The sequence below is a fragment of the Pyxicephalus adspersus genome, chromosome Z (genome assembly GCF_032062135.1).
Source record: "Pyxicephalus adspersus chromosome Z, UCB_Pads_2.0, whole genome shotgun sequence".
NCBI classification, from domain to species: Eukaryota; Metazoa; Chordata; class Amphibia; order Anura; family Pyxicephalidae; genus Pyxicephalus; species Pyxicephalus adspersus.
In genome coordinates, this window is record NC_092871.1 from 66,163,549 (window position 1) to 66,175,625 (window position 12,077).

At 41.0% G+C, this 12,077-nt stretch overlaps 2 protein-coding genes across 2 annotated transcripts in view; one reads left to right on the forward strand and one right to left on the reverse strand.

Annotated features, from left to right (window-relative positions):
- The window catches only part of RALGDS (ral guanine nucleotide dissociation stimulator), a 217,691-nt gene extending 212,317 nt beyond the window's left edge, over nt 1–5,374 (reverse strand). The window contains exon 1 of the mRNA XM_072429988.1: nt 5,136–5,374. The gene's annotated coding sequence lies outside the window, so the exon portion shown is untranslated. The remainder of the gene's footprint in view (nt 1–5,135) is intronic.
- LOC140343338 (ficolin-2-like) overlaps nt 1–12,077 on the forward strand; it is a 58,735-nt gene that overhangs the window by 7,959 nt on the left and 38,699 nt on the right. The gene's annotated exons all lie outside the window — the stretch shown is intronic.

Below are 12,077 nucleotides of genomic sequence, written 5' to 3' on the forward strand. Positions count from 1 at the left end.
TTGTAAAATTACTCTCTGAGGAAGTAAGTAAACGTGTAGACAGTGGAATAGCAGTTGATATAGTGTACTTGGACTTTGCTAAAGCATTTGACACTGTACCCCACAGATGGTTTTATGCAAGTTAGGATCGATAGGTTTAGAAGATTGCATCCAGAGAGTTGTAATTAATGATTCATACTCTGAATGGTCTAAGGTTATTAGTGGTGTACCCCAGGGTTCAGTGTTGGGATCTTTACTGTTTAACAACTTTATAAATGATATAGAGTTTGGGATTAAAAGTATCTACCATCTCTGTGTTTGCAGATGACACCAAACTATGTAATGGAATTAAGTCCATACAGGATGTCTATAATCTACAAGCGGACCTGGATGTACTTTTTGATTGGGCAGCCAAGTGGCAAATGACATTTAATATAGATAAATGTAAAATTATACACTTGGGAGCTAACAACATGCATGCCTCATACTGTCTAGGGGGAATACATTTGGGGGTTCGGAAATGGAAAAGGATCTGGGGGTTCTGGCGGATCATAGACTTAATAACAGCATGCAATGCCAAGCTGCAATACCTAAAGCTAGTAAAGTACTTTCTTGTATTAAAAGAGGAATAGACTGCAAAGATGGAGACATTATCCTATCCTGCCCCTGTACAAAGCATTGTTCAGACCACATCTGGAATATGCAGTTCAGTTTTGGGCACCAGTTCACAAAAAGGACATTGTTTTTTTTTTACATATCTGCTTATTTAGTTTCTGCTACACACAGGCAAATGAACTGCCACTAATAAATTACTCCCTCACAGACATCAATCAATAAATTAGATTGCCACATTCTAAAAAAAACCTAGGCCAAAAATTAAAAGAGATCATTCTACACAATTTGAGAGAGTGCAGAGAAGGGCAACTAAATTATTAAAAGGAATGGAGGAGCTCAGCTATGAGGAGAGATTAGCCGAACTGAATCTATTCTCTCTTGAGAAGAGACGTTTAAGGGGGGATATAATCACCCTGTATAAATATATAAATGGTCCATATAGAAAACTCTCTTCCCCAATATTCACTGAGATTATTACAAAGAACAAGAGGGAACTCTTTGCGTCGGGAAGAAAAGAAATTTAGTCTCCGGTTAAGGAAGAGATTCTTCACTGTACGGTCTGTGAAAATGTGAAATCGGCTCCCTCAGTAAGTAGTTTCAGCAAGTACTTTAGATTGCTTTAAGAAAAAGCTGGATGTTTTTCTAGAAGCACAGAATATAACTGGGTATTAACTCCCCTAGTGGTAATCCCGGGTGTGACTCGGGGTGGAAAAAACATGCAAAAAGCTGTAACCCCGAGTCACACTCGGGGTAACTTTGGGAGCCCCCCTTACCTCTGCCCCGTGCTCCAGCGGCGATCGGACGATCCTGCTGTGATGCCGAGGCGCCTCTGTCGGGGGGCGTGGCTGGGCGGGAAATTTAAAAGCAGATTACCGTGTAATTTGCTTTTAAATGCCGCCCGGGTCCCCGCCACCCTGCTGCTTGCATCCGCAGTTAGATGCGATGCACCATGCAGGATTTCTGCATGGTGCATCACATCTAACTGCAGATGCGATCACCAATAATAAATTCCGAGGGTGATGCCAGCGGTGGGACATTCCCACCACATCACCGGCAAGATTGTGGGGGCGGAAATTTAAAAGCAGATTACTATGTCTTTACAGTAAAAACACAACAAAACAGAAAATAAAAGTATAAAAACACATTTTAGTGCACCAAGTATCATTGCCAAGTGCCCTGATTTACATTTTGCCCACTATTAGCCCTGACCTTGATCTCACCTTTTAATGGCTTATAAATCACTTCCTGAATGTATCATTTCATCACTTTGTCATCAACCTTGTTGTTCCTGACTGATTGCTGGAGACCGCATGGCATCCAAAAGGCATCTCGCCGGCACAATCGCTGTTTTGGAGGAATTTGAACGCAGCTATAGCGATTCGGAGTCCCTAGTGGGATCGAGCGATAGTGATTCACCAGGAAATTTGTCATCGGACAGCAAAAGTGAACTGAGCGACGATACTGAACCTGAGGTCAATGCTGTGCGCACATGGTGCTCCATTGACTTTGATGTGGACCAGGCAGCACCGCCAAGATTTCCATTCACCGGCGCACCTGGGATGAAAATTGAGGCTGAATGCGACGACCTCCTGGCATACCTGAAAGGGTTTTTGACCGATAAAGTTATTGAAAAAATTGTTGCAGAGACAAACAGGTAAGCCACTCCTGTGTTTGCTAACTTTTTGAAATTTTTTGCTAAATTTTTTATGCAAACATGTGCTGCCCTGTGTTTGCTAACTTTTTGAAATTTTTTGGTCATTTTTTTTTTTTTTTTTATGAAAACATGTATGCTGCTTTGTGTTTGCTAACTTTTAGAAAATTTTTGCTAATCTTTTTTTTGCCAACATGTGTGCTGCTCTGTGCTAACTTTTTTATTTTTTTTTTTTGCCAACATGTATGCTGCTCTGTGTTTGCTAACATATTACTTGCAACCTTCACACTAAAAAAAAACCTTTTTTTTTTTTTTTTTATGCAGGTACGCTGGACAACAACAAGGTCCTCCACACCTGAGGTTTGCAAGAAGCAGAAAGTGGGAACCTGTGACCAAGGATGACATTTGGCTGTTTTTGGGCTTGATGATCCTGCAGGGAGTTGTGGGCAAACCCCTGCAGAAGTGGTACTGGTTCAAGAAAAAATGATTGCCACTCCATTGTTTGGCAAAGTCATGCGAGAATACAGCTTTTCCCTCATCATGAAGTACCTTCACATCGCAACGAAGGAAGAATTTGATGAGACTACCCATCCTGCACCAAAACTCAAGAAAATTTGGAAAGTGTCTCAGATGATTCTACAAAATTTCCAGCAAACCTTTGTGCCAGAAAGAGATGTCAGCATTGATGAAAGTCTAACGGCTTACAAGGGGAGGCTCAGCTGGGTGCAGTACATTGCGTCAAAGAGGGCACAATTTGTCGTGAAAACGTATATGCTGTGCGAATCCTCATCGGGCTACATCTGGAATTTGGTACTGTACACTGGAAAAGGGACACAGTTCAAACCCAGATACAGCAATTATGGATTGGCCACATCTTCAGTGCTATCCCTCATTGAGCCATTGCTAGGTCAGGGCTATTGTGTCACAACTGACAATTTCTACACATCTCCTGAGCTTTATGAGTTCCTCCTGCAACACAGAACAGATGCCTATAGAACCTACTGGACGTCGTGCTTCCACCGTTGTCAACCCAGAACGCCTGACCGGTGGTCACTTCACTGAATACATCCCACCAACCCAGAAAAAGGCAGCACCTACAAGGATGTGCGTGGTTTGCTGCTCAAAGACCGATGACAGAGGAAGGAAGAAACGCAAAGAAACCAGGTTCTACTGCCCTGACTGTGGTGTTGGACTTTGTGCAGCACCCTGCTTCAAAATCTACCACACCCAGGGTGTCTACTAAAAATTTAAATATTTTTTTTCTAAAATTTGCATTTATTTTATATTAATATTTATCAATAATATTGCACCCTTGTTTGGAAAATTTCAGTGGTAAATTTTTGATAACATATTTTTTTTTTGATAAATTACATTGTGGTCTATTATTTCATTATTTTTTATAATTATGATTTATAATTATGTATTATACTATAATTTATGATTATAATAAATTAATATAAATATTATACCCGGGAGTTAATCCTAAGAATTACAGGCCTACAATATAAACAAAAATTTATATGCAAAAAAAATATAGGATCACTTTTTGCATCAAAAACTGTCAGAATTAGAAAGCCAGGGGGGTTAAGGCTTTAAAGTAAAAATAACAGTGGCTGTTGATCCAGGGAACATCCAATTGCCTCATGGAATCAGGAAGGAATTTTTTTCCCCTGTTGAAGCAAATTGTACAAGGGTTTTTTTTCCTTTCTCTGGACCAACTATGTCTTATAGGGTTTTGTATCTGGGATATGTTTATTTCCCTAGTGATTGAACTTGATGGACTTATGTCTTTTTTTCAACCTAACCTACCATGTAACTATTGCTGTCAATTGGCAAGAAAGTGACCTACAATCTTTTATTGGGAACAAAATCTCTTTATTGTGGCAAAAAAGAAAGAGATTTCTCCTCACTTCCTGTTGTGTCTCTGGGAAAGGAAGTTCGTGTAAAGCTTCCCAGTAAACTGAGTTTATAATCATTCTCTATTCAAGCCAAAACTCAAAAAAATAAACATTTTGGTGGGAGATACATTTCAAACAAAAACGTGGACTCTTCTGGTAAAAGATGAGTTGGCTTTCATGTCAGTTCCTAACTAAATAAGCAGAACCAGGTATTGTTAGAAAGTTGGGATCCTGTTTTTGTTGCTCCCTGTGTCCCTTACTGGGGAGATTCTCCCCATTTACTTGTCCTGGTGACCACTACCACTAATACAGCAATTTAGAGATAATCCAACATAAGTGGTAATTTTTTCCCCTTAGGGCAGGAAGTACGCAGACAACAACAAAAATACTGCTCAGGGTTATAACCCCTTTTCTGGCTTAACATTTACTATTAATGTCAGTACAACATGAACAATCTGCACATTTTCATCCCCTACTATGCTGCAAGTACTTACCGTACAGGGATTTCTTCAGTGTATATTTGTCCAGGGTGATGATATTGAATAAGCAGTCAGATATGAAGGTAATTCAGTTTTATTTGCAATGCTACCACCTGCTGTCTATTTGAGGCATTGCAAGGAACTTTTTTTTTTTTTTTTTTTTTTTTTTTTTTTAAATTACTCCCTCACAGACATCAATCAATAAATTAGATTGCCACATTCTAAAAAAAACCTAGGCCAAAAATTAAAAGAGATCATTCTACACAATTAGGTGACAGAGAAAAAAGCTGAGATTTTCAGATAAATAACAGTTAAAATACAATTAAAAAAATTAAAATCTCACATAAAAATTGAAGACCACTTATTGTCAAAAAATTGGTATATATCCTTTAACCTCCCTAGAGGTAACCCCGAGTGTGACTCGGGGTAGAAAAAAGTTGCTAAAAGCCGTAACCCTAAGTCACACTAGGGGTAGGTAAATATATGGGAAAAATTAGGAAATACAGCCCTTACCTGATCCGCCGGCACCTTGCGTCATCCATCGCCGCGATCCCTGTCTTTTTTCTTCATGCTCCGGCGTCTTCTGCACAGGATGAGTCACTGGGGAGTTCCAAAGATCTTTACATTTAATGGGAGATTAGGAATTATTGTCTGACCCAAAGCAGAGAAATCTTTGTGGAGGGCTAAACATAGGTTCTTTACATGGGGAGACAACCCGGCTCTGTTCTGTTAGTTGGTCCTGCTCCAGATGCTCACACACAGTAGTTAGTAGCAGACATCTTTATTCGGTGTTCATTCCTGCTGCCATTACATAAATCTATATATATGTATATAACTACTTCCTCAACCCCCACCAACGAGATGCAATAATAAAGTTGTACCGGTATCTCAGTAGTGAGACCCCTAGAGACCATATACAGCATATAACATATTGCTACATCCTTTCCCTTTTAAATGAAGCAACAATGAAATCTAACTATCACAAAATGGTGAACATGAACAAGTAGAACATAACTATAAGTTAGATGTAATCCTTGAGGTGGGCTGGCTTTCTGATTGTTCTGCCCGCTCGAGTAACATATGAGGTTTCTTCACACAAATCTTGGTGTTCTTCTGATTCTGGCAATCTATTTTCTGGGACTGGCTGTCTCCGACCAGAGACCTCCCCTTGCTCCTCAGCAGTTTCTGTTTCTCTGTTGCCGGTATTCAAAGTCTCATTGCTTTGAGTGCCTTTATATTGTTCCTCTGGCCCTGTAACCTCTCTTTCTTGTGTTTTTCTCAGATGTCACCTATTTCTCCTCAATATTCTTCCTTCCTCTGTTAAAATTGCATAGGACCGTGGTGCAATTTTCTGGACGATCTTCGCCTTTTTCCAGTGTTTGTGATATTTGCCCATTGGCTGAATCCGTACATTTTCATTTCTCTGGAGAACAGGCAGATCTTTTACAGATTAATTGTTGTAATTGTTGTTATTATTGTAATAGAAAGCTTGCTTATCTTGATTCTTCTTCAGTTTGACTTTAACATTGCCCACAAGTTTTGGCTTTAGTAGTTGACCTGCAGTTGGTAAGAGTGTTCTTGTACGTCTAATCATAAGCCGCTGTGCTGGACTGGTGTCTAGGCCTTGTGTGGGCGTGTTTCTGTGGTCCAGTATAGACAGGTATATATCTGTACCTGCCTGTTTTGCTTTTTGCATGAGTCTTTTGGCTGTTTTTACTGCTGACTCTGCTTTACCATTACTCTGAGGATATCCTAGAGATGATGTTTGGTGCTCAAATTCCCACCTCTCCCTGAATTTTTTGAACTCTTCAGATGTAAATTGAGCAGTGTTGTCAGAGAACACAATATCAAGAATGCCATACCTGTCAAAATGGGCCTTGAGTTTTCTAATTACTGTTTTTTGCTCTTGTGTCCTGTAAGTAGTCTATCACCCAAAAGTTGGAAAAATAGTCTACAGTTACCAGATATTCTTTGTCGTTCCACATGAGCAGATCAGTTCCTACATTTGACCATGGTCTGTTTGGAATTGTATGTGGTTGCAATGTCTCTTTCGGTTGCTTATCATTGCATGACGCACATATTTCACACTGTGCTATAAAGTTTTTTTATGTGGTCATTTATTCCAGGCCAGTAAACATATTCTCGTGCACGACGTAGACATCCTTCTACACCTAAGTGAGTAGAGTGTAATCTTTCTATTATGTCTCTTCTGAGGGATACCGGTATAACACCCCTTTCTCCTATGAAGATGATACCATGCTGCGCAGAGAGTTTATCTCTTATGTGAAAAAATGGAGAAACTTCCATAGGAGCATGTTGCTTGTACTTCGGCCATCCCTTCAAGATGACACTCTTTAAGATCTGTAGAGTTTTATCATCCTCTGTGCCGATCTGTATTTGTTTCAGTCTGTATTTTGACAGACAGATATTCACACGCTTTCAATGTCTTTTTCTTCTTCATTTGTGATGGGTAAGTAAGCTCTGCTTAGGGCATCTGCAATCAGTAAATTCTTCCCTGGACAGTAACAAATGTAAAAATCGTATTTCTGAAGCCTTAAAAGCATACGCTGCAGTCTTTTTGGGACATTCAGTAGAGGCTTCTTTGTAATACTTTCTAAAGGCTTGTGATCTGACTGCACCACTACTTGTCGACCGTAGGTGTACTGGTGAAATTTCTCCAACCCAAATACTACAGCTAGTAGTTCCTTTTCGATTTGAGCATATCCTTGCTCTGTTAGAGTTAAAGCTCTGCATATGTGATTGGCTGTTTATCCTGCATTAGTGTGACTCCAAGGCCTGTTTCTGAGGCATCACATTGTACTACCACTGCTTGATCTGGATCAAAATATTTTAGTGTTGCTGTGTCTGCAATAGCATTTTTTACAGACTTAAAAGCAGTTTCATGGCTCTCTGTCCATTCCCAAAGTATGTCTTTGCGAGTTAGCTGCCTCAGTGGCTTACACATGTCTGATAAATGCTTGCAAAACTTAGAAAGATAATTCACCATGCCCAGGAATTGTTGTACTCCCCGTATATCTGTAGGTGTAGGCATGTCCTGTATTGCCCTCACCTTCTCTGGATCCACTTTAACACCCTTTGAGGTTAGTAGATGTCCAATATATGGTACTTCTGTCATTTTTAATTTGAATTTTTCCAGGTTAGTTTGATTTGTTGTGTTTTACATCTGTCCAGGAATTGTATCTTTTTTTTTTGTAATTATATTTTTTATTGAAAATTTTTAAACAGGATAGAAAGGAAAAAAAGGGGAAAAAACATAAGGGGGTAGCAACACTATAAGAAAAAATTCAAAACATATTCCAGAGTCACACGAAAAATATACAATATACATTACCTTTCACAAGGTAGCAGAGAAATCTCTAAAGGTGTAATAACAAGTAAAACCTGAGGCATAAGGCATTGCACAGTTAAGAAATAAAGAGACCACAAACATCAGCTACACAAATTTGCATAATAATGGTCCCATGCTTCCCAAACCCACTCAAATTTGGCCATCATGTCTCTAATAATTGCCGTAAGATATTCCATAAGGCGGATCTCATGTATTCGTGTGTAAAGGTTCTCCAGAGAGGGTGGAGACGTTGATTTCCACCTGGAGGCTATCAGTGTGTGCGCTGCAACCAAGATATGGGATATCAGTTTACGGGATGTGCTTGGCACAGTTATGAGAGGTCACCCCAGAAGGTGATGCAGGGGATCCAATGTCACCTGTTCGTGAGTCACCACTGATATCAGATCATTAACCTGTGACCAATATGGTTGAATAAGCGGACAGAACCAGAATATATGTTCTAGTGTACCTCGGCGTGTACCACACCTCCAACACATAGGATCAACAGTAGGAAACAAACGATGAAGCACCGTCGGTGTGTGATACCACCGAAGCACAATTTTGTACAAATTTTCTTTATACAAGGCACAAATAGAGCTTTTATGGGCGGCCTCCCAGATATCAAGCCAATCCTCCGTAGTCAGTAAGTAACTGCCGCTCGACTGGGAGCAGGATATGCCTAATATGAAATAAGCCTCTGTCCCTCCAGGGCCCGGCCATTGAGTGCGAGAGACTATCTGGTATCTGAGGGTTGTAGATTATGGAAGATAATCTGGAGGGGGAGGATGCTAGATCATATTTACCCTGCAAGCTCTCCATATATTCCTTGTGAAAACCATAGGTGCCGTCAGATCAGTTCCCTTCAACACTACAGAGGAGCTCCATAGCATAGCATTAGGATGAATGGGTGCTATCCATTCCTTCTCCAGTTCTGCACAAATGCTAGGGGGACATGGAGAGGTCCATAGCAAAAGGTGTCGTAGTTGGGCTGCCAGATAATATTTATGAACATCTGGAGCCCCCAGCCCTCCCCATTCTCTGGGTGTGCAAACAATAGATTTAGCCACTCTATGTCTTTTATAAGCCCATATAAATTGCAGAAACTCCAGCTGGACCCTTTTCAGAGCCGCTAGCAGCACTCTAACTGGCAAAGTCTCAAATAAATACAACAGTTTAGGGAGGAGCATCATTTTAACCGAGGCAATCCTACCCAATAATGATAATTGATGATTCCGCCATTTACTCAATATATTTGTCACCTCCCTAAATAGAGGGGGGAAATTATAGGGGTATATTTGGGAATAGTTGGTGGTAATATGTGTCCCCAAGTAACGGAGGGAATGCTCTTGCCAGATAAAGGAGAAAGAGTCCGGCAAGGGTTGCAGAGCAATTGGGGGGACATGTAGGGGCAAGGCTTCCGATTTAGAGGAATTAACCTTGAATCCCGCAAGAGCCCCATATCTCTTTAACTCCTCCCACAAATTGGGAAGGGAAATGTGCGGCTGGGACAGAGTCAGTAAAATATCATCAGCATATAAGGAGAGCTTGTAATACCTCCCTTTCACTGGAATCCCATGTATATTCTGATTGGAACGAATACAGACCACCAGGGGCTCTATACATAAAGCAAACAGCAGGGGTGATAAAGGACATCCCTGTTTGGTCCCATTCCTAATCGCAAATACAGTAGAAGATGCCTGGGGGAGTTTGACCGATGCCGAAGGGGGTACAGGGTACAGGGCCTCAATCGCCTTAACAAAGGGGCCCTTAAAGCCCATTCTGTTCAGGGTAGAAAAAAGAAATGGCCAACTGAGACAGTCAAAAGCCTTTTCGGCATCAAGACTAAGTATTACAGACGGTGTTTTCCGTTTGTTAATAATATCAATGATATTAATCACCCTCCTAGTATTATCCCCCGCTTGTCTAAATGGGATGAAACCTGTTTGATCCCCATGAATGAGAGCAGGGAGGAATTTAGACAGTCTAGAGGCTAAAATTTTTGTAAAGATTTTTAAATCAGAATTTAAAAGAGCTATTGGCCTATAATTCGAGCAATCCAAAGGGTCTTTACCCGGTTTTGGAATGACCGTAATGTGTGACATAGACATAGAGGGTGGGATCAGCTTGCCTTTCAGAAAATCATTAAATAGTTGAAGAAGGTATGTGGAGAGCTCTGGCAAAAACGTTTTGTAGTATAGGTAAGGGAGGCCATCTGGTCCCAGAGCCTTAGATGATGGAAGTTGGCTAATAATTTTTGCAAGTTCCTCCTCTGTAATGGGGCGATTAAGTTGCTCTAGGCATTCAGGTTCAAGCCTAGGAAGGTCCACTTGTGCTAGGTAAGAATCTATATTAGGGGTCAATAGTCTCCCCAAAGGGGCTTGGGCTCTATGAACCGTCTGATATAAACGTGAATAATATGCTTCAAAGCAAGCGGCAATTTGAGAAGGATCATAACGAACCAACCTGCTTTCATCCTTAACTGCTCCCGGGGAGGAATTTAGCTGCATGTCCCTCCGTTTACGGGCCAGCAACGAATCCGCCTTGTTACCTTTATGGTAGTACAGCTGACGGGTTCTCTGCATCTGCCAACCAACCTTCCTCAGCTCTATAGCACGAATTTTAGATCTAAGGGTGGTTATTTCCCTCAAAAGTCTCAAGGACGGTTTTAACGTATATTTGGCCTCAACAGACCTCAAGGCCTGCATTGTAAGAGAACGTTGCAAATTAGAGTCTTGTTTAAGTTTGGAGCCCAGAGCTATGCAATGCCCCCTGATCACAGCTTTGTGCGCTTCCCAAAGTGTGGAAAGATGTGTAACAGAGCCTTCATTTTCCCTGAAAAAGGTTTGTAAATTAGTGGAGAGGGAGGATTTGGTTTCTGGTTGTTTAATTAAATAATCATTAAGCCTCCAATGACAAACTCCCATCAGTTTGAGGGAAAGTAACACCTCCAATGTGACAGGGGCGTGATCTGACCAGGAGATCAGGTGTATATCCGCAGAGATACTATTCCTCAAGAGAGGAAGGTTAGTGAACAAATAGTTTATGCGGGTATGAGTTCTATGGGAAGAAGAGTAGAAGGAATATTGTCTACCAGAAGGATGATGAATACGCCAATTATCGTAGAGTTGGTACCTCCTGATCAATTGTCTAAACCCCCTAGATTGTTTGGACCCCTGCCTTGAGGGCTGAGATTGGATTAAAGCATGTCTATCGAAGGCCGGGGAGAACGTCACATTAAAGTCACCTCCCACTATTAAATATGTATGGTCAAATTTCTTAAGGAGGGACAAAACTTTGCTAAGGAAGTGAATCTGACCCTGATTAGGAGCATACACATTGCATAGCGTGATAGGCACTCCTTGTACCGAGCCATTCAAGATAATATATCTCCCCCCTTGTCAAGTATAGAACGAGATAGTGTAAATTTAAGAGAATCTTTCAAGAGGACCGCCACTCCAGCTTTTTTCTTACACTGGGAGTTAGCTTGATACACCTGAGAATAAAGTCTGGAGGCAAAATTAAAATTATCCGAGCTATCAAAATGAGTCTCCTGTAGGAAGACCTCATCTGAGGACAGATGTTTAAACTCCCTAAGTGCCAGTTTACGTTTTGTGTTAGAATTTAAGCCCCGGAAATTAAAAGATAAAATCTTAGTAGCCATTATGAATAAAAAGGAACCACAATACCTCGTCCAGGACCACCCCTGTAAAAGAGCACCCTTGTGGTGACCTGGGGAGAATCATGTAAAACCACTTACGACCAGAAAAAGTGTTACTATCAAAAAAGGGAAGATGGGATAGAGGATCAGGGATAAACCTCAGAGCAGTATGGAAAAAATAAAAAAACCAGGGGAAGGAAACAAACCAGCAAAGTAACATTCGCCCATTGGCGAGCAAAAAGGGATTGACATCTGCCGGTCCCCATCTCACACAAAGTGAGAACAGGGAACTACTTCTTGAAACAGATGAGCAACTCCCTCCAGAGGGACAATGAACCCAGAAGGCCAGCGGACCCAGACCAGGAATCCACATAAATCCTTCCATAAAAAAAAAATATTGGCCGACGCCGGCCGCCATTAAGTAATGCCTCTAGGGCGAGCCAGGTAC